The sequence below is a fragment of the Anabrus simplex genome, chromosome 3, assembly GCF_040414725.1.
Source record: "Anabrus simplex isolate iqAnaSimp1 chromosome 3, ASM4041472v1, whole genome shotgun sequence".
NCBI lineage: Eukaryota > Metazoa > Arthropoda > Insecta > Orthoptera > Tettigoniidae > Anabrus > Anabrus simplex.
This window is the reverse complement of record NC_090267.1, coordinates 418,989,892-419,012,522: the sequence shown is the minus strand read 5'-3', so window position 1 is coordinate 419,012,522 and position 22,631 is coordinate 418,989,892. Positions and strand designations below refer to the sequence as shown.

General features: G+C 40.4%; 1 protein-coding gene across 1 annotated transcript in view; it reads right to left on the bottom strand.

Moving 5' to 3' along the window:
* alka (alkaliphile) overlaps positions 1-21,397 on the bottom strand; it is a 202,881-nt gene extending 181,484 nt beyond the window's left edge. Inside the window, exon 1 of the mRNA XM_067144574.2 lies at positions 21,328-21,397. The gene's annotated coding sequence lies outside the window, so the exon portion shown is untranslated. The remainder of the gene's footprint in view (positions 1-21,327) is intronic.
* Positions 21,398-22,631: the final 1,234 nt, after the last annotated feature.

The window sequence follows — 22,631 nt, the reverse complement described above, 5'->3', positions numbered from 1 at the left end:
TATTCTGACATAAATACACAGTTTTTTTCAGAAACAACCTTTGTTCCATATAAGCAATGCTGTTAGGCAACTGTGTAAATAATGTGTTTATTTCAGAAAGAACCCAAGCGCCGTCGCTTAGGTTCTTTCTGCGGTAAATTCATTCCTCCACTCATGACGGTTGGTGGCCCTGTTTGTACAACCTGCTTGTTTTGTTTTTACTGAGTTTGTTGTTACAGTAAACACGGAGTGGTCGAGTGTGTGTTTGTAGTGGAAATAATAGTGTATTTATTGATTATTAAGTAGTGTTTAGTTCTTAAACCATGTCTGACATTTCAAAAGATGAACCTAATCCTAAGCGTAAACGTGGAATGAGGCATGAAGAAACATACAAGCGGAACGTTTTCCGGAAAGCTAGAGTACAAGGACTGAGATACGGGTCCCACAAAGGAAAAGAGGTCCGCTAGAAAGTGCCGCCGAACAATGTAAACTATGTGTAACTTTAAATGTTATTTAAAACTCACTGACGAAACTATACAAGACCTCTGGAATAATTTTTATTCTTTGGACAGTAAAAACTTTTATGACAGCATCATTCAATGGCCAACAACCGAGAAAGAACATGCCGAGGATATGCCAGAGGCTGAATAAAGCCAGATAGACTATTATTGTTCTAATTTGTACTTGTGATTCATTAACTGATGTCCATTAAATTTTGATGAATGGAACAATTTTTTTTTTTTTTTTTTTTTTGCTAGTTGCTTTACGTCGCACCGACACAGATAGGTCTTATGGCGACGATGGGACAGGGAAGGGCTAGGAGTGGGAAGGAAGCGGCCGTGGCCTTAATTAAGATACAGCCCCAGCATTTGCCTGGAGTGAAAATAGGAAACCACGGAAAACCATCTTCAGGGCTGCCGACAGCGGGGTTCGAACCAACTATCTCCCGAATACTGGATACTGGCCGCACTTAAGCGACTGCAGCTATCGAGCTCGGTAGGAACAGTGTTACTTACTTACACTTTAATCTTAAAAACTTGCATAGTTTAACCAATTAGCTGTTTTTATTAATAATTGCTACATAAATTAGCAGAAAAATTTGTTTATTTCAGAAACAACCTAAGTGCAGTGTTTAAAAAAATCTTTATGGCATTTAAAAATGTTAAAAAAATATTTCATGTTTACTACACTTTTCTAGCACATTAAAGATTCATTTTTAAAAATTAGAAGGAGATCAGACTTCAACTTATATTACCACACGGTTTTTTAATTTTCCCAACAGTTTGGGAAAGTGCACTTATGTGGTTTCTGCAATTAGCGATTCAATTGTAAAATAATAAAAAAAGGAATAAAGCCAAACCGGCGGCGCAATAGCTCGCGAGAGCTTTGAACTGCCAAGACAACTGCTGCCCATCCAGACGTATCACGACGCGAATGCATCGAGAATGCTTATTTGCTTCATCGTTACTGATCCTTTACTTAAAAACTTTCGACTGAGTTTCTGACTGAGCGTAAATAAATAAATAAATAAATAAATAAATAAATAAATAAATAAATAATGGCGTGTGGCCTCCGAAGGGGCCTGGTGCACGTCTTCCGAACTGACGCAGTATAAACGATCTGCGCGTTTGTGAAGATGTAGTCTAACGTGCAAGTTGGTCGTGCGATTAGGGTCGCGCAGCAGTGAGCTTGCACTCGGGAGATAATGGGTTCGAACCCCACTGTTGGCAGCCCTGAAGATGGCTTTCCGTGGTTTCCCATTTTCACACGAGGCAAATGCTACGGCTTTACTTTTATAAAAATGCTGAAGGCGGCACTAACACTGAACGGAATTAACTAGTGAATGTTAAAATCCCTGACCCGGCCGGGAATCGAATCCGAGTCCCCTTGGACCAAAAGCCAACATGCTAATCATTCAGCAATGGAACCGGAAATACATAAATAAATGAAGAGAAGCCACCTTATAAGTATGCATCACAGTTTCCTCTCTTTATGATGATGATGATGATGATGATAATAATGATGATGATAACGCTTGTTGTTTAAATCTAGGTCATCGGCCCCCTCTATTAATCCATAGGTGCCTAATCTATAGGGCAGTTAATTTCCTCTCGATTCCAGCTATACTATAGCCACACAGGCTCCTGTACAGATTTCAGATGGATTAAACAGACAGGACTGCTGACCACATATTCCTAAAGTAAAATCAAACGTAGCATTGCTATCAAACCACCATAAGCTGTTGTCAAGGCTTATCGTTTCTCTTAACTGGCCCAAGTCTTCTTCTCGTTGCCGCAATAAGCTAATTTAATTTCCGCCACTTGCGGTGATCAATTCGCGTAGAGTGAGGCCACTTGCGCCAAGTGGGAGGAGGTCGGTCACTGATTGTGATCTCTTGCTACTTGTCTTCGCTCTTACATTGATGAGCCCAACAGAAGTCCGTATGTGGGTAGAGCTTCAGTAAAGGTGAACAGTGAGTCCAGCACTGTTGTTGTTTGAGTTATCAGTCCATAGACTAGTTTGATGCAGCTGTGCTAATCTTTTCATTTTTACGTAACTACTACATCCTACATCTGCTCTAATGTGCTTGTCATATTCATATTTTCGTCTACCCCTACCGTTCTTACCACGTACACTTCCCTCAAAATACAACTAAACAAGTCCTGGGTGTCTAAGATGTATCCTATCGCTCTATATCTTTTCTGGTCAAATTTAGAAAAATCTATCTCTCCTCACCAACTCGATTTAGTTTCTCTTCATTCGTGATTCGATCTACCAATATCATCTTCAGCATTCTTGTGTAACACCAAATGTCCAAACCTTCTATTCTCTTTCTTTCTACCGAGCTCGATAGCTGCAGTCGCTTAAGTGCGGCCAGTATCCAGTATTCGGGAGATAGTAGGTTCGAACCCCACTGTCGGCAGCCCTGAAGATGGTTTTCCGTGGTTTCCCATTTTCACACCAGGCAAATGCTGGGGCTGTACCTTAAGTAAGGCCACGGCCGCTTCCTTCCCACTCCTAGCCCTTCCCTGTCCCATCGTCGCCATAAGACCTATCTGTGTCGGTGCGACGTAAAGCAACTAGCAAAAAAAAAAAAAAAAAAAAAAAGCTCTTTCTTTCTGAGCTAGTTATCGTCCATGTTTCTTTTCCAAACAATGTCACGTTCCAAACGAAAATAATCAAAAACATCTTTCTAATTCCAAGTTTCTTCTCTTAAGAAAGGCCCTCGTTGCTTGTGCTAGTTTTATGTCCTCCTTACTTCTGCCAACATTATTTATTTCTCTACCCAACTAAAAATATTCATCTACTTCCTTTAAGACTTCATTTCCTAATCTGATATTTCCACCATCACCTGACTTCGTTCGACTGCACTCCATTACTTTTGTTTTGGACTTATTTATTTACATCTTGTACTCCTTCCGCAAGGCTCTGTCCATACCATTCAGGAATTTCTCTAGATGTTTAGCAGTCTCAGACAAAATAACAATATCATCAGCAAAGTTTAGGGTTTTGATTTCCTCTCCTTTCCCTTTCCAAATTACTTTTTGATTTCCTTTACTGCCTGTTCTACATAAACATTAGGGACGAAAACATAGATGTTAGCTCTCTTTAAACAACAAGTATCATCATATTATAAAACAAACAAAAACATAAACATATACAAAGATTGAAAAGGAGGGCTAACAATCTGCGGTTTTGCCTCACTCCTTTCTGGATTGCTACTTCTTTTTCCATGTCCTCGATTCTTATCACTGCAGACTGATTTCTATAGACTACAGATTGTAGACAATTCTTCATTCTCGGTAGTCCAACATTATGATCCTAGTTAGATGTGTTATACCTTAGAAAATACGCCACGGGGTCTCCTAACTGTCAGAGGGTGACACCTGCTGGTTTGCCTGTTTTCTATTCTTAACTACAATAACCCCCCCAGTACACTCGCGAAGCACAATGTGTGAGCTTCAGGAAAAGTAGCATACGGCATTACTGGTTATTGCAGGCATAAGTTTAGTTTTACCTCTTTTCTCCATTCAAAACCACAACAAGATCACTTATAAATCATACTTTCCCATGAATGCAACTATGTTTATGTTAACATTGACTTATATCAATATTCTTACCTCCCATATATCTGCATGGCGTTCCGTGAATGGGCTAAACATAAATGTAAATATATTAGGATAAGTAGGTCAAGAAACTGCCTAGAGAACAAATATGAATTAAATATGTAATACCGCAGTGCGCAAACATCAAACTTTTAGGATTCATTATTTCTAGGGATTTGAAGTGGAACCTGCAGGCGGAGGAGGCAAGGCTAAAAGCGATAAGAGTCATGGGATTTTTTAGCAGGAATCTAAAAGGCTTCAGATCAGGGGCGCTACGAACAGCCTATCACAGTACGGTAAGACCCACATTAACCTATGGTTTTCCTGCCTGGAGTCCCACCACAGTCGCAGATCAGAAAAAAATTCAGAAAATTCCATGCACAAATCTCCCCAATACTAACACACGGAATAGAATTGATTTGAGGAAACCCTCTTTTACTGATTTAACTACTCTGGCAAAAATAAAAGCAGCATAGCTGAAAAGAGTGTTGGGAGCCTCGAGAACAACATCCTCTCGTCTAGTTTGTGAACTGGCAAGATAACAATCTACAGTATTTAGAATATCTACGGCTGAATCTACCACTACCTGCTACCGATCTAGCAACTAAAGTGATACAGAGAAGAAAGCAAAAACGCGCAGAAATACCTCAAGGCCTCTACGCTACTGACGCTATGATTGACTGGAGGTGGACGAACGAAAACCAACCATTAAGATATGTTTTGACAAGACTCGCAATTCATGGCTTTCATAATAAATTGTGTAGTAAAAGAATTCGCGAGCCAAATATTGAGTGTGTGTATGCATTATGTGGACAATACTGTGATAAGTATCATATAACTGTTTGTAACAAGAGTCAGATCGATAGTCGATTACAGTAAAGACTGAATTTCATAATTTGTACTTTCACATTTATGCGCGGTTTCAAATATATATAAAGCTGAACATATAACAACAACTCTTCATCTACAAAATAGTTCGTAGAAGATCAATCAATTGCATCCGGGAGATAGTGTGTTCGAACCCCACAGCCCTGAAGATGGTTTTCCGTGGTTTCCCATTTTCAGGCAAATGCTGGAGCTGTACCTTGATTAAGGCCACGGCCACTTCCTTTCGGTTCCTAGACCTTTCCTATCCCATCGTCGCCATAAGACCTATCTGTGTCGCTGCGACGTAAAGTAAAACAAGAAAAAGATCCATCAACGTCACAATAAAGAAATGTACAAATAGTTTCTTCACACATAATTAACAGGTAATGCAAATCCTACAAGTAAACATCCAATAAAGTACCTGGGCAGTGTCGAGTAATACAACTAGTAATTATATAAATGGTGTTGTAACTCATGTTGTAAAACATACTATACTCCTATAAAATCTTTGTTTGTAGTTTTACGTGACTGTCGATATCGTGATCATGGACAGGAGACCTCAAGATTTACGTGAAATCCAAACCACAGGAACATAAATATTCATTTTTTTTAAATCCCACTTGGATTGCCTGGGATTCGAACAGCATCCGCCTCGGTGAAAAACTAGTGGCAATGTCACACGACTATCAACCCGTGTCAAGAAAGGCAACTATAGATCAGAAGCAAGTAGCACGACGGGGTTCGGTTCACATAAATACACGCTTTCTTTTTCGTATTGTGCTGAGGAAGGTTGCGTTTCACGATCTTCAAAGTCCTCGTGTTTTGTTGTGTCTTACGTCAGGAGAAGCACAAACAAGCATTGATGTGACTACCTTTGTCCTTACAGCAAGCGGTCCTTTGACCGATATACAATATATAAATCAATATTGTCTGAAGAGCGACACGAGATCGCGGCACGTGACCACAGTTACCAAGTTTACTTCTTTTGTGCCGAGCGAGCAATGTGAACGCATATACTGTCTTTTGCAGGACTTTCTCTCGCACCGGAGGTTGGCAGTCAACACGGTTTTAAAATGGGCAGCGCGAGAAAAAGAGCCAACTGATGGTTTAAACAAGGAGTGGCAGGGGCGTAACAAATGTGACACGGGCCCACCTGCCAGAATAAAAATTCGGGCCCCCTCAAATGAAATATAAAACCTATGAATAACTCACATAAACGTAGAACTAACGCAGTCCGCCTCTGTGGTGTAGTGGTTAGTGTGGTTAGCTGCCACCCACGGAGGCCCGGGTTCGCTTCCCGGCTCTGCCACAAAATTTGGAATGTGGTACGAGAGCTGGAACGGGGGTCCACTCAGCCTCGGGAGGCCAACTTAATAGAGGGGTGTTCGATTCCCTCCTCAGCCATCCTCGAGCTGCTTTTCCGTGGTTTCCCACTTCTCCACCGGTCAAGTGCCGGTATGGTACCTAGCTTAAGGCCACGACTGCTTCCTTCCCTCCTCCTCGTCTATCCCCTCCGATCTTCCCATCCCCACCACAAGGCCCCTATTCTGCATAGCAGGTGAGGCCACCTGGGCGAGGTACTGGTCCTCCTTCCCGGTTGTATCCCCCGACTCAAAGTCGCACGCTTCAGGACACTGCCCTTGAGGCGGTACTGGTGGGATCCCTCGCTGAGTCCAAGGGAAAAACTGACTCTGGAGGGTAAACGGATTAAGAAAGAAAGAAATAGGAAGAAGATGATTAAGTTGCGGAGAACAATATTTAAGGCATATTGTGGGAGCGTTCTTGATTTTAATTATAAAATGAGGGTTGGAGGGAATCAACCAATAATTTTCAAAGTGTGGCTGTGTGTATGAACAACTCTACAGTAGCGCCCTGTAATTAGTCTTCAGAGAAAAATGTTATCATCACGGATAAATGTCTTAGAATATTAGGACGGACAATCTGAAGCGTTGCAATTTGGGTGGGGGGGGGGGTGCTTAGTAGGAATAAATATAATTAACTTTAATAAAAGGGTGAATTTTAATAAATATGATACCATCATCACATAAATTATCGAATAGTTTATAGAACAGTCTTTTTTCCAAAAAGATCTTTCAAGATAGGATGTAAATGAAACCTAGGATGCTTTCTTTTCTTCTTTCCTTTCCACAAAAACTAAAGCAGCAAGAGACACTCCTCTGCCCGAGGACTCATACCGAAACTGGCACTAGGCCGGGGAAGGCGGCTGAGTAGCGTGGCCGGCTACCACTCGGCGACACGGAATTCACCTGAACTACTCTGTAGCAGATTCCTGGCCCTAAACCTCAACAGCTCCGCCATCAGATGTCCTAATCATTGAAGAGGCGTACTAGGGGAAACAAGGAACGAGGTACTTTCACGTTGCTTTTCTCATTGAGCCAGAAGTTGCTGTTACATATTATTCTGCAAAGCCCACTGAGAGACTTGCACCAATCGACCCTTTGAGCGAAATTTACTCACTATTGATGACAGTAACTGGCTGCACAAGGAATGGTATTACTAGCATCGCTCATACCTCAGTCACTTTCATATTGTCAAAGCCAAGGAGAAGATTGAGAGAGGTCAGTGAAAGTAAGAAAATTGATCTAGCCTATACCAGAAGATATAGTGCACTATAAACACTAGGTCTCGTGAGCAAAGTCCACTTTAAATGTGAAAGGAGGCGATTTAAAATAATATCAGTATTTTTGTACACTAATTATTATTTATGCCGGCCCCGTGGTATAGGGGTAGCGTGCCTGCCTCTTACCTGGAGGCCCCGGGTTCGATTCCCGGCCAGGTCAGGGATTTTTGCCTGGACCTGAGGGCTGGTTCGAGGTCCTCTCAGCCTACGTGATTAGAATTGAGGAGCTATCTGACGGTGAGATAGCGGCCCCGCTCTAGAAAGCCAAGAATAACGGCCGATACGATTCGTCGTGCTGACCACATGACACCTCGTAATCTGCAGGCCTTCGGGCTGAGCAGCGGTCGCTTGGTAGGCCAAGGCTTCAAGGGCTGTAGTGCCATGGGGTTTAATTATTATTTATTTAATACGTTTACCCTCCATGATTGGTTTTTCCCCCAGATTCAGCGGAGGATCTCACCTCTACCGCCTCAAGACCAGTGTCCTGGAGCGAGAGACATTTGGTCTGGGATACACCTGGGGAGAAGGACCAGTACCTCACCCAGGCTGCCTCACCTGTTGTGCAAAACAGGGGCCTACAATTAGGTACCATTCCGGCATTTGCCTGTAGGAGAAGCAACCACGGAAAACCACTTCGAGGATGGCTGAAGAGGGAATTGAATTGAATCTCCACTCTAGTCAGTTGACCACCCGAAGCTGTGTGGAGTCTGTTCCAGCCTTCGTCCCAATTTTAAAATTTCTTGACAAAGCCGGGAATCGAACCCAGGCCTCCTGAGGGTGGAAGCTAATCACACTAACTATTACAACACAAAACGGGTCAATTTTTGTATACTTACGTAAGAAAATATCATTGCATACTTTTATGAATTACATACTATTACAAGCCATTTCTTGAAAATGTTGTGTTCCAGCTCACATTCTTTTCAGAAAGAACAGATCAATAATTTACCTCATTGCACTTTACCACAAGATGCTCTCCCAACTTCTCCATGTTCAAACACTGCTCCTATCATCAAAAACAAGTTTTCAATGCTGAAAAAGACTGTTCCACGGTAAGTGATGTCATGGGATGGTATTTGAAACAAGGCGGTGCAGATGGAGCTATTGTACGTTTACGATTACTAAGAGATCACCGTCCAAAATTTGTCTTATGTTCTAGAATTCTAAATTTCCAAACATAGCCCATTTGTACTTCGCACTTACAATTCTTCCCACTTCAAGATTATGCTCATCGTTTCTTCAACAATACTGATTGAAAAAACAAGAGGCCTTCATATTTTTTCAAGTCTTGTTACCACTTTCGGAAATTCAGCATAATGGATTGCTATGAAATTTAGACCGTATCCAACATTCTGCACGGGTCAACAGTTCTTTCACATCATGAACTGATGCAGCGTCATCTTGAGGGGATGCAGCAACCCCTTCTATATCTTGTCGAAATTCCGCAAACACTAGAAAGCAGAAATTTACAGTGAGTTTCTCTTACGGTTGGCCGGCAGGTGCGCCCAGCTTATCTGCCTCCCGTTGACTCATCACTTCCCGTTACACAGCGCAGCGACAGCACGGGAATGCTCGCACTTCGCAGTTCAGGTCCGTGCTTAGAACGTGTATTAAGTGTTGATCTGTCGCTCCATCTGTTATCGAGTTGTGCAGTGTTACTTCGGGGGTATAATTCTCACAATGCCTCCTCATGTGTACACGGTAGAGGATAGGTTATTTATGTACGATAATTATGTGAAAACAAAGTCTTGCAGGAAGTCGTTAAGCGATTTGTTACACATTTTCCAGATGTACGCCCTCCACATAAAGAGACCGTGCGGAAACTCGTAAACAAATGGAGAGGAACTGGTTCCTTACTCGGTAAGGAGCTAGGTGTTAGAAAACGTGTACTTAACGAGGAAAAAGTGAATGAAATCGCAAAAAGATTAAAACGTACGCCTACAAAATCCCTAAGACGAGTTGGTCAAGAAGCCGGGATTTCGAAGAGCTCAGCATGGCGGACTATGAAAATGTTAAAATGAATCCATACAAGAGCTGAAAGGGCCGGGCTGAGTTGCTCAGACGGTTGAGGCGCTGGACTTCTGACTCCAACTTGGCATGTTCGATCAGTCCGGTGGTATTTGAAGGTGCTGAAATATGTATGCCTCGTGTCGGTAGATTGACTGGCACTTAAAAGAACTCCTGCGGGACCATATTCTCGCACCTCGGCGTTTCCCAAATCCGTAAATGTAGATAATTAGTGGGACGTGAAACAAATAACATTATTATAGAACCGAAAAAACATATTCGGAGAGAAATAGCCTCAATTACGGAAGACGAACTTACCCGTGTGAATCCGAGTGTCCTAAGACGATGCCAGAAATGTGTGGATGCAGGAGGAGAACATTTCCAACATCTCCTTCATAAGGTAGGAGCTTATTTTCTTCATTATTAATGACTAATTTTCTTAATTCTTGTGTTCTTAATTTTGATTGTTATTTCATGTCATGCACGGATAAAGTGAGCGAAGTGCTATCCTTATTGCTATGCCGTGGAGCGGGCAGTGATGAGTCAACGGGAGCCAGATAAGCTGGGTGCGCCTGCTGGCCAACCGATGAGAAAAACTCATTGTAGAATAGCATCGTGTTTTTTTATTTTTTTATTTTTTTTTACAATTTGCTTGATGTCACACCGACACATATACGTCTTCTGGCGACGATGGGATAGGGAAGGCTTAGGAGTGGGAAGGAAGTGGCCGTGGCCTTAATTAAAGTACAACCCCCAGCATTTGCCTGGTGTGAAAATGGGAAACCATAGAAAACCATCTTCAGGGCTGTCAACAGCGGAGTTCGAACCCACTGTCTCCCGAATGCAAGCTCACAGTTGCGTGACCCTAACTGCACGGCCACTTGCTCGATGGTAACAGTTTCGTATGTAATGCACTGTTACAATGTCTCAGTACTGTTATTTTGAAAATAAAGATGATATGTTATAAATTGTGTTTGAACTCTTGGAAATACTTCACATTTGATATTGTAGTTAGAATAGGGGTCCGCCTCTGTGGTGTAGTGGTTAGCGTGATTAGCTGCCACCCCCGGAGGCCCGGGTTCGATTCCTGGCTCTACCACGAAATTTGAAAAGTGGTACGAGGGCTGGAACGGGATCTACTCAGCCTCGGGAGGTCAACTGAGTAGAGGTGGGTTCGATTCCCACCTCAGCCACCTTGGAAGTGGTTTTCCATGGTTTCCCACTTTTCCTCCAGGCAAATGCCGGGATGGTTCCTAACTTAAGGCCAAGTCCGCTCCTTTCCCCCTTCTTTGCCTGACCCTTCCAATCTTCCCAACCTCCCCCTCCCCCCACCAGGTCCCTGTTCAGCATAGCAGGTGAGGCAGCCTGGGCAAGGTACTGGTCATTCTCCCCAGTTGTATCCCACGACCCAGAGTCTGAAGCTCCAGGACACTGCCCTTGAGGCGGTAGAGGTGGGATCCCTGGCTGAGTCCGAGGGAAAAATCAACCCTGGAGGATAAACAGATTAAGGATATCTGCTACGACAAAGAGCATCAGACCGTATAGAATTTGTTGAGCGACAGCCTTGAGATATGCTCGCATTCCAACAGTGCATATCAGACAAACAAACGTCACGTATGTTGTCTGTGGTGTTCCGGAGCAAGTAGTATACAAGTCACAGGTCAAAGCGGACCGGACCATACTTGTTTCATCCAAACAACAGATGATTGACAAACAGTTAGTTGAAGGATTATTATACACAAAACTCATATACCCCTCAAAACACGAGTGGGTCTATCTTTACCGTTAACTTCCCAACCTCACAGGCTGGGTTCTTATCCTACAAGGGAAATCGCGCGGTACGCGAATAATATTAGTATAATATTCAATAATACGAGAACGTATAGTTGTAAGGTGCTTATTGTGATAATTTCAGCTGCCCTTAGCGTCAATTAGTACTTCTCTGCGAATGGATCATTTAGGACCAGCGGCAACGCGTGAACTATGTAAGGGGGTAGACAGAGATTTTTAAATTTAAACTATTTTAATCATATTATATATGGAATTTTGTTTTCGACGTTTACAGACCAGTATTCAATATTATATTAATGACTCTGAAACTAAGACAAACCCTATAACAACCTACAACCCTACTGCGCTCGTTTTATTTTTAAATATGGACTAAATGGGCAGCGGGATTTGTCGGATAACAACATACTTTTAGAATAAACAAATTATATTTAATAAGATAAATAAGAAATAAACAGATTTTCGTGTAAGTCACCTTAAACAATATTCTTGTAAATGAGTTCAATCCGCCTGTCCTTCATTTCAGCAAATACTCTCGTCTTTAAGTAAGGCGTCTTGCTAAGATGCCACAGCAGTTCTTCCCTATAGCTACAGTTCCCTAGTTAGACAGTCTCTGGTTGGTCATCGAATTCCTTAAATAGGTTTTAATTCGTTTGAAGGCACTCCTAGAGCGTTCACTAGAAACTGGCGTTAACGGAATATACAACATCAAGTTAAGGAATTCTGTCGTTTCCCTATGCACACTCTGGAGTTCATTTTTAATTATGTAAGCCAATATTTGTTTGGGCTTATAATACCGTAACTAATATTGGTGGGCAAGAAAATGTATGTATTTGAAGGGTTCTGATACAATCATTCATTTATTAGGTGAAAGTTTACTAAGCTTCGTATTTTACTATTATTATTTTATTTTTAGACGTGTCTTATAATAAGTAAATTCAAAATAATTGCATTATAAGCATGACTGAGATGTTAGCCAACAAGAGCACTTTTATAAGTAAGATCCAAATACTAGCCAATGAGAGCAAGAAGAGACGTTGGTAAGTCTGTCTACTGGGCGGTGATATCTCGCTATAGGAAAGTAATAGTTTCGCAGTGAGCATCTACAGATAGCGTTAGTGTTGCTCTACCTGAAAGCTTTGAAAATCAAAAGGAACGTACACAGAATGGACAGCGTCTACTTTCGCCTACGTGCTTCGTGTAACTGACGCGAGCCCGAGCATTGCCGAAGTGAGACGAAAATAAGTAAAGCGGAGAATACAATAATGTCATATATGTGGAAATAATCAATGTTCTAAAATTAATTGAATTAACTGGACAATGTTTCATTCACAAAATGTTAAGGGTACACGCTGTCTACCCTGTCTCCCCTGACGCTTCGCCCCTGTTTAGGACACCGCGGAATCAACATCGAGCTCTCCTCCTTGCCCAACAGTTCTTCATTTTCATCGATTGTTGTAATTTCCGTTCCTCGACCAAGTACCTCGTGTTGGTTTCTTCTCATCTCCCTCAAATCCCCTTGAGTGAAGAATTTTCCTGATTACATTTCTATCCTGCAGATTTGGTGAGCCTAATTCAGTGAGGTCTTACTCTACTTGCTTATACCATTTTGATCCCGTACGTTTGTTTTGTAAAAAAAATATGTATTCGATAAGCAAGTCTGTTGTTACTCCTTCTTTCCAATTGGTTTAAAACTGAATTCGTTGCAGTCTCATTGTATCAGTAAGTTCTACTTTCTTTCTTCCATAAGCCCTTATTAATATTGATAGCTCCCCATCCAGTTCCATTTGTTTCCAACGAGTCCCTCGCCTGTCAAATGGGAGTGGGACTCCATTACTCCCATAGGTCCGAGGCTTGCTTAAAATGTTCTGAGTTCTGTAAATTCATGAAGCACATAGTCCAAGTGGGGATCTCTTCTCTAACGGGTTAGGGACCACGATGGATTGTATAGTCCTAGCCGTCTGAACACAAAGAGGGCCATGACTCAGAATATGTTCGAGATGCCCACATTATTATTATTATTATTATTATTATTATTATTATTATTATTATTATTATTATTATTATTATTATTATTATGTCCAGCTCCATGGATAAATGGTTAGCGTGCTGGCCTTTGGTTCGGGGGATCCCGGGTTCGATTTCTGGCAGGGTCAGATATTTTAATATTCATTGGTTGATTCCAATGGCTCAGGGACTGGATTTGTGTGCCGTCCTCACCATTAGAATTCATTTTAGGCAGGGCGCCATTTTCATAGACGCGCAGGTCGCCTATACGTTGTCAACTTGGAAAGCCTGTCCCAGCCCTTCCCGAGATCGCAGTTTTTACGCGAGATTGAGGATGGTAAATAAGTCGAAACCGTTTATAGCGACATCGCTTTTAACGACGTATTGGATATAATGGCGAAATCTAATGGTCCCGTCTAAATCCTATACAGACACTGTATTTAAAAATCGCTTTGTACGACATCGCTTATTACGCTGTATAGTATAAAACGACGTATTTTGATTACATTTTCGGAGAAATGTATTGACTATAACTTCCAATGTTAATTCTTGTTTGTTAAGTATTTGGGGATTGCTGACAACAATGTAACGCTTAGTATTGTAGATTTCGAATTAGTCTGTCTGTTAAATAGACAAGGCAAGCATCGCTGTAAAGATATCTCAGAAGGAAAGGGTTTCATGATGACTTTTCAAAGAAAATAAACCGATGGCACACTAGACAGTAGAAAATAATTGACACGACCGTAACTGACACACTAGTCGGAAAAGGTTTGCCATCCCCTTCCTAGGGACTGCAAGAGTGTTACATGACGGTCTTGTAGGCGAAATACTGACCCGCTCTACACATACCAGTCCGTGAGAGAATGGTTTAATGTAGCTCGTAGAATATTCTATATTGTGAAGAGGACTTCTCAATCACATTTGTAATATATCATACAGAAGATTTTGCAAGAACAACAATGATGTACAGCATTAATTTAAGAAATCAATATTTTTGGTGCAGATGTTTTTAATCATGGACCAAGACGTGGCGAAATAATTTGCCTTCCCTTTCATGCTATTCCTACCATATCACCATCTCAAATGCACAACCTACATATTATTGGCACACTTCCAGGTTCGATTCCCGGCCGGGTCGGGGATTTTAACCTTAATTGGTTCATTCCAATGGCACGGGGGCTGGGTGTATGTGTTGTCTTCATCATAATTTCATCCTCATCACGACACGCAGGTTGCCTACGGGAGTCAAATATAAAGACCTGTACCTGATGAGCGGAACCCGTCCTGGGATATCCCGGCACTAAAAGCCATACGACCTTTCATTTTTTTTATCGGCACACTTTATCTGGATGAATTTGTGTACGGGGGTGAGGAATAAGGAGGTAGCTATCCCAGTTCCGGTAGTGCTGCCAACTGAATGAAAAATGAAATCTGAATTGAATCGAGAATATGATCGATCAATATAAAAGCAAAAGCAAAGTCATCTCCCTAGAGGCCATGAAGGCCCTTGGAGGGGTGGAAGGTAAAGGCTTCCACTATCCGTAACCTCGGCACTTGATGGGGTAGAGTGGTTAGTTCTACGCCCGGCCGCCTTTGCCCCCAGGAATTACCCTGGTACTCATTTTTGGTGTAGGCTGAGTGAACCTCAGGGCCATATGCACCTCCGGAAGTGGAAATCTCATTTCTTAAATTTTACGACTTCCTGACGGGGATTCGAACCCACGTCCTTCCGGGATGATCGATCAATATGAAGTTTCTAAACCGTTATTATCTTAAGCCAACAACTGTGTCACATACACATCATATAACATTATATCACATATCTCGATGCGAATCTTGTTCCTAGCATGAATTCTATAGTTTGGCTTTGCTGTGTAAACAACAACAGTACTAGTCCGTAAGGAGTACGCCAGATGTCACACAACTAAGAAGGAGGTGCAGACTGGAAAGAAATATAGAAATGGCTGTGGAAGTAAGGAGAAATTGAAGGAACTTACTAGAAAATTGAATCTAGCAAAGAAGGCAGCTAAGGATAACATGATGGCAAGCATAATTGGCAGTCATACAAATTTTAGTGAAAAATGGAAGGGTATGTATAGGTATTTTAAGGCAGAAACAGTTTCCAAGAAGGACATTCCAGGAATAATTAATGAACAAGGGGAGTATGTATGTGAGGATCTTCAAAAGGCAGAAGTATTCAGTCAGCAGTATGCAAAGATTGTTGGTTACAAGGATAATGTCGAGATAGAGGTGGAGACTAAGCCCAAAGAAGTAATAAAATTTACATATGATAACAATGACATTTACAATAAGACACAAAAGTTGAAAACTAGAAAAGCGGCTGGAATCGATCAGATTTCTGGGGATATACTAAAGACAATGGGTTGGGATATAGTACCATATCTGAAGTACTTATTTGATTATTGTTTGGTCGGAGGAGCTATACCAGATGAATGGAGAGTTGCTATAGTAGCCCCTGTGTATAAAGGAAAGGGTGATAGACATAAAGCTGAAAATTACAGGCCAGTAAGTTTGACATGCATTGTATGTAAGCTTTGGGAAGGCATTCTTTCTGATTATATTAGACATGTTTGTGAAATTAATAACTGGTTCGATAGAAGGCAATTCGGCTTTAGGAAAGGTTATTCCACTGATGCTCAACTTGTAGGATTCCTGCAAGATACAGCAGATATCTTGGATTCTGGAGGTCAAATGGACTGTATCGCGATTGACCTGTCTAAAGCATTTGATAGGGTGGATCATGGGAGACTACTGGCAAAAATGAGTGCAATTGGACTAGACAAAAGAGTGACTGAATGGGTTTCTATATTTCTAGAAAATAGATCTCAGAGAATTAGAGTAGGTGAAGCTTTATCTGACTCTGTAATAATTAAGAGGGGAATTCCTCAAGGCAGTATTATCGGACCTTTATGTTTCTTTATATATATAAATGATATGAGTAAAGGAGTGGAATCGGAGGTAAGGCTTTTTGCGGATGATGTTATTCTCTACAGAGTGATAAATAAGTTACAAGATTGTGAGCAACTGCAACGTGACCCCGAAAATGTTGTGAGATGGACAGCAAGCAATGGTATGTTGATAAACGGGGTTAAAAGTCAGGTTGTGAGTTTCACAAATAGGAAAAGTCCTCTCAGTTTTAATTACTGCGTTAATGGGGTGAAAGTTCCTTTTGGGGATCATTGTAAATATCTAGGTGTTAATATAAGGAAAGATCTTCATTGGGGTAATCACATAAATGGGATTGTAAATAAAGGGTACAGATCTCTACACATGGTTATGAGGGTGTTTAGGGGTTGTAGTAAGGATGTAAAGGAGAGTGCATATAAGTCTCTGGTAAGACCCCAACTAGAGTATGGTTCCAGTGTATGGGACCCTCACCAGGATTACCTGATTCAGGAACTGGAAAAAATCCAAAGAAAAGCAGCTTGATTTGTTCTGGGTGATTTCCGACAAAAGAGTAGCGTTACAAAAATGTTGCAATGTTTGGGTTGGGAAGAATTGAGAGAAAGAAGAAGAGCTGCTCGACTAAGTGGTATGTTTCGAGCTGTCAGCGGAGAGATGGCGTGGAATGACATTAGTAGACGAATAAGTTTGAGTGGCGTTTATAAAAGTAGGAAAGATCACAATATGAAGATAAAGTTGGAATTCAAGAGGACAAACTGGGGCAAATATTCATTTATAGGAAGGGGAGTTAGGGATTGGAATAACTTACCAAGGGAGATGTTCAATAAATTTCCAATTTCTTTGAAATCATTTCGGAAAAGGCTAGGAAAGCAACAGATAGGGAATCTGCCACCTGGGCGACTGCCCTAAATGCAGATCAGTATTGATTGATTGATTGATTGATTGATTGATTGATTGATTGATTGATTGATTGATTGATTGATTGATTGATTGATTGATTCATTCATTCATTCATTCATTCATTCATTCATTCATTCATTCATTCATTGAGCGATTCATAGTTTGTGTTTCAAAGGTTGCCAGTATGAATCTCGAAGATTGCCGAGGTCGACCGATTCAGCACTAGGGTGTAAATGCATCCAGATAAAGTGTGCCGATAATATTTGAAGCTTTATAACTGCTCCAGTTTCGTATTTAATACGTAATATTCAGTCACCACAGATCTCTCTCCTAATCACTCGAGTCCAGGGAAAGCTGTTTTTCATAGCATATTCGCTCAGGATAGCTGGATGTCTGTCTGCCAAGTTATCAACCTAGATGCTGCTTGTATCCTAAGATAGCACGACCAAAAGGTATGCCTGTTATTAAAAAGACCCGCAGAAACAAAGAGCGGTGCTATGCCGAAGTGAGATATAGATGAGAGAAGTGAGTTAATTTCCCATTGCTTTCCTCAATGAACCAGAAAGTTCTATTGCAGCACGACATTCCCTAAATACTTCTACAGCCTCCAGACGCACTACTCGTGTTTAGATACTGTCACAGCAATAAAATGAGACTGAAACTTCGGTGGAAGCTACGTGTTGTTATTGCCTGCTCCAGGAGACAGATGTAAAATACTGTGTCTATCAAGAAATAGTGACAGATGGTAACAAATACAGTAGATAGCTATTTGTATTTTAATTACAAAATTTCCCTCGGCTGAAAGTTGTCACAATGGACAAAGCATAACGAAACAAATGAAATTATAATTTTAATTTACAATATTGTTCATTATGTCTCTTAATGTCTTTAAACTATACGAGTTATAACAGGTAACAATGTTTTCTCAATAATGAAATGGAACCTTGTACATCTAACAAAGATATAGTTTGTAGTACCGGATCCTCTAAATTAAACTGCTTCCGAAAATTCACAATGAAACGATGAATAGTCCCTCGGGCTCGTATAACTAATCCTATCACTTTAATATCTTTCAGTCCAGGTATATCATTTTTGTTTATATATTTCGATGTACATTTCGCCTTTAATGCGGATTAAGTATTGAAACGTTGAAAAGAGTTTCTTATATGTTCGCCGTTTTTTTCTTCTTCCTGTTGTATCACGAGAGAACTAAAGAGCTTATTAAATGAAACTCGGTATTGCATTTGAGAGGAAAGGAAATTGTGACTTAAGCCTTAAATTATTTGATTTATTTGGCGTGGAGTAGTAGCTTATAGGAATACCGAAGAATGAACACCATTCATACAAGTTTCTTTTGAAAATTACTAATAACAGCTGCAGAAAATATTTTTTATATCGTCACTGTATGATGGAGACATCTTCCAATATATAGATCAGCGGGACTGAGTAGCTCGGCCGGTATAGCACTGGCCTTCTGAGCCCTAATTGGTAGGTTCGATCCGGGCTCAGTCCGGTGTGGTATTTGAAGGTGCTCAAATACGTCAGCCTCATATCGGTAGATTAACTGGTACGTAAAAGAACTCCTGCGGGACAAAATTCTGGGAACTTGGCGTAAACCGTAAACGTAATTAGTGGCGCGTAATAAGCCAGGAACATTATTATTATTATTATTATTATTATTATTATTATTATTATTATTATTATTATTATTATTATTATTATTATTATTTAATTTCAGTAATACTTTTCGAATTTTCGAAGGCTCTGTCAGGGGAAAAGAGAAAGATCGATCTACGAAGATACGCTTGGCAGTCATAATTAACAACAAAATGGCATGTGAAAGTTGTACGATTATTATGGTGATGATAATGATGATGATGATGCAAGGAGTAGCACAAGATAGAGAACCATCATTGCATCGACAAAGTATAGTCTTCAGGGCATGTGTAAATAAATTTTCTTCATTGAGTCGCTATAAATTTTAAGACACGTAGTAGTTTTGCCTAAAAATAAAACCCATCAACATGCCAGGATATCGACGGTCATAATAATCTCGCTTGTTTTAAACAAATCTTTCATTCCTCCCGAATTCTTAGGCAGTCGATTCCCAAATATAAGAAGGGAGTCGACGTCTAACACAAATATTCTACCTAGGCGGTCATTAATTGTATTTATTAATACCCAAGGCAAGACAAGAAGTTAATTTTGTTTTGTTAGCCGTTCAGCTCGCATTAACTTGGATAGGTTTTTGGTGACATTATAATAGGAAACAGCTACGTGTGGGAAATCAGCGGTGGGGACTTTAATTATGGAACATTCTCGAAGTGTGAAAGTAGGAAACCATAGAAATTTATATTCAAGGTAGCCAAATGAAATACGTAGAGAGAACACAAGAGGATATCATAAACATAACCGCATAATCGTATTCACAATACACGATCTGGCTCCTCTATAACTATATCTCTGCCACTCCAGGGCTTATAACCACTCCTTTGTAATCACTGCCGCTAGGCTGTGGAATACCCTCCCTGCTACCATTAGGGATTTGCGTTCTCGTAGGAGATTTAGGATGGATTGCCAAAATCACTTGCTGGATACTTCTAGCTGACTTGTACGATTAGTGAAGTGTGGATGAGTGCGTGAATGAGCATATTTTGATAAAAATTAGAAATATATTTGCTAGTTATAGTTTTTTTACTGTGTATCCTTACTTATTTTTACTATTGTTAGTTTTATAATTATTATAATGTTCAATTTATATTGTCATATTGTACATTCTATAATTATTACTTTCTCCATATTTGCTATTAGTACTATATCATTAAAATATTTGTTGTATTAAAAATATATTCTGTTAATTATTTTAAATGTTATGGTTAAGTGTAAGAGAGGGCCTACACCCATATCTTCGCCACGAATAAAGACGAATTACTTACTTACATTCTTACTTATTTTTCTTATAATATTTCATATCAATAAACTATGAATTATTTCTTAACAAAAGAGATAATGGTTTCTAAAATATTGGGCGATTGCTACAAAAGAGGTCAAGTCAACTTTTTCGTGAATCGTGAATAATGTAAAAAAAGGAATGTCCTTAAAAATGAATGTTCATATAGTATTATTGGGTTTAAATATAAAAATATAAAATGGAGATTTTAGAGAAATCCTTACCTTCGACGATTTAAAAGCAAGCACTGATAGTTATATAAATTCTGAGGTAATATTTTACCACGAACCAGTTGGCCAACTACAGGCTTGAACGTCATCAGAAATATCAGTAAACAATGGTGTGTTTTATGCAACTGTTGATGTCTTGATCGAAGCAACGGAGCCTATAGTTATACATGGAATCTGACATTATCTTCTTTCAATTAAAAAATTCCCGCATACATTAGCCGAGATTCAACCTGCGACCGACTTGGTGAGACATCAGCGGTTGAGGCTTTAATTATAGAGCATACTCGAAGTGTGAAACCATGGAAATCTATATTCAAGGTAGCCGAATGAAATACGTAGGGAAAATCTTTCAAATCAAGAATCAATTATTTCTTAACAAAATAAATAAATAATGGTTTCTAAAATATTGAGCGATTGGTAGAAAAGAATCAATTCAACTTTTTTGTGAATCGTGAATTTAAAAAAGTAATATTCTTATAAATAAATGTCAATAGAGTATTATTTTCAAGAAAGTCCTATCCTTCGAAGATTTAAAAGCAAACACTGATATTTATACAATTATACAATACGCTCGTTCAAGAGAAATCAGAATCTTGTAACAAATTATCAGTCACTTACAATGAAACATAAACTTACTGAGAATTTCACTTGAGGCCACGTCACGAACGTTCTTCACTAATACGAGAAAAGTCACTGTTTTATACTTGAAACGTAAGATTTACAATGAGGAGGAAATCGCTGTAAAACTAAGCTCAGTTGCAATAGCAAGACTGAAATCTACATCTCTTTAGATCGCCCTGTTGTCGAATAACTTCTCTGTTAAAATTTAACACAGAAATGCACACGAAGTCACGTAGAGAACTGGACATACAAGGCTGTGAAAACTGACAATGATGGCAATGCTCGGAAGAAAATTGAAATACGTACGTATTGCCTGTGGCTAGTGGAGTTGCGTCTGCTCTAAGCCCCCTGTCAGCTGCTACTGCATGTGCTCCCGCCAACTCCGGCACAGCCAATTACAGGAGGCGCTGGGGACGCTTAACAGCTGGAAGTGGTCCAGAGGGACGGGACGGTAGCACTGTCATCTAGTGACTTAGTCGGGGTTCAAGTTCACATTTTGGGATGTGTTGTCAGCCAACAACGAGAACACGGCAATGTTATCGCTACTGTATCACATACATGTGGAAGTTGGAACTGCGAAGCAGATCTTTATTGAGGATATTTCAATAGTATTATTATGTAGGAAAAACAAACAGTGAACACTTACGACGTTATTCCATACCTTCGCGCATCGCCATAATGTAGGCAACTTGTTCCACACTTGCTAATGTTTACATATCTTAACGTAGGCCTATGAGTCAATATATGCAGTGTACGTCCTGCGGGTAGGGGCGCGCAGCTGTGAGCTTGCATTTGGGAGATAGTGGGTTCGAACCCAACTGTCGGGAGCCCTAAAGATGGTTTTCCATGGTTTCCCATTTTCACACCATGCAAATGCTGAGTCTGTACATTAATCGTTATAGAACGTTACGCCTTTCAGCGTTCAGTTTGCAAGCCTCTGTAAATTTATTAAACGTCGCCACAATCCTCTGTTTGCTACCAATGCTATGCCCTCATATGGTCCTATAACTCTTATCTTTAAATCGTTAGAAACTGAGTCTAACCATCGTCGTCTTGGTCTCCCTCAACTTCTCTTACCCTCCATAACAGAGTCCATCATTCTCCTAGGTAACCTATCCTCCTCCATTCACCTCACATGACCACACCACCGAAGCAGGTTTATGCGTACAGCTTCATCCATCGAGTTCATTCCTAAGTCAGCCTTCATCTCCTCATTCCGAGTACCCTCCTGCTATTGTTTCCATCTGTTTGTACCAGCAATCATTCTCGCTACTCTCAAGTTTGTTACATATGAATGAGATATCCTGAGTCCACCTAGCTTTCACTCCCGTAAAGCAAAATTGGTCTGAAAACAGACCGATGTAAAGATAGTTTCGTCCCGGAGAAAAAATGCACTGTAGCGCCGTTTACCATTTACATTTCTAGAAGACGGTCGAGGTTTTGTCTTCGAGCTCAAGCAGGTGGTGGGGGGTGAGGGGTTCGACCCTGACTCAGTCTGATGATACATGAAGGTGCTCAAATAGAATAGATCCACGGTATCCCCTACATGTCGAAAGAGGCAATTAAAAGGAGTGAACCATAAACTTTCTCAACAAGGGAGCTTGGTTATG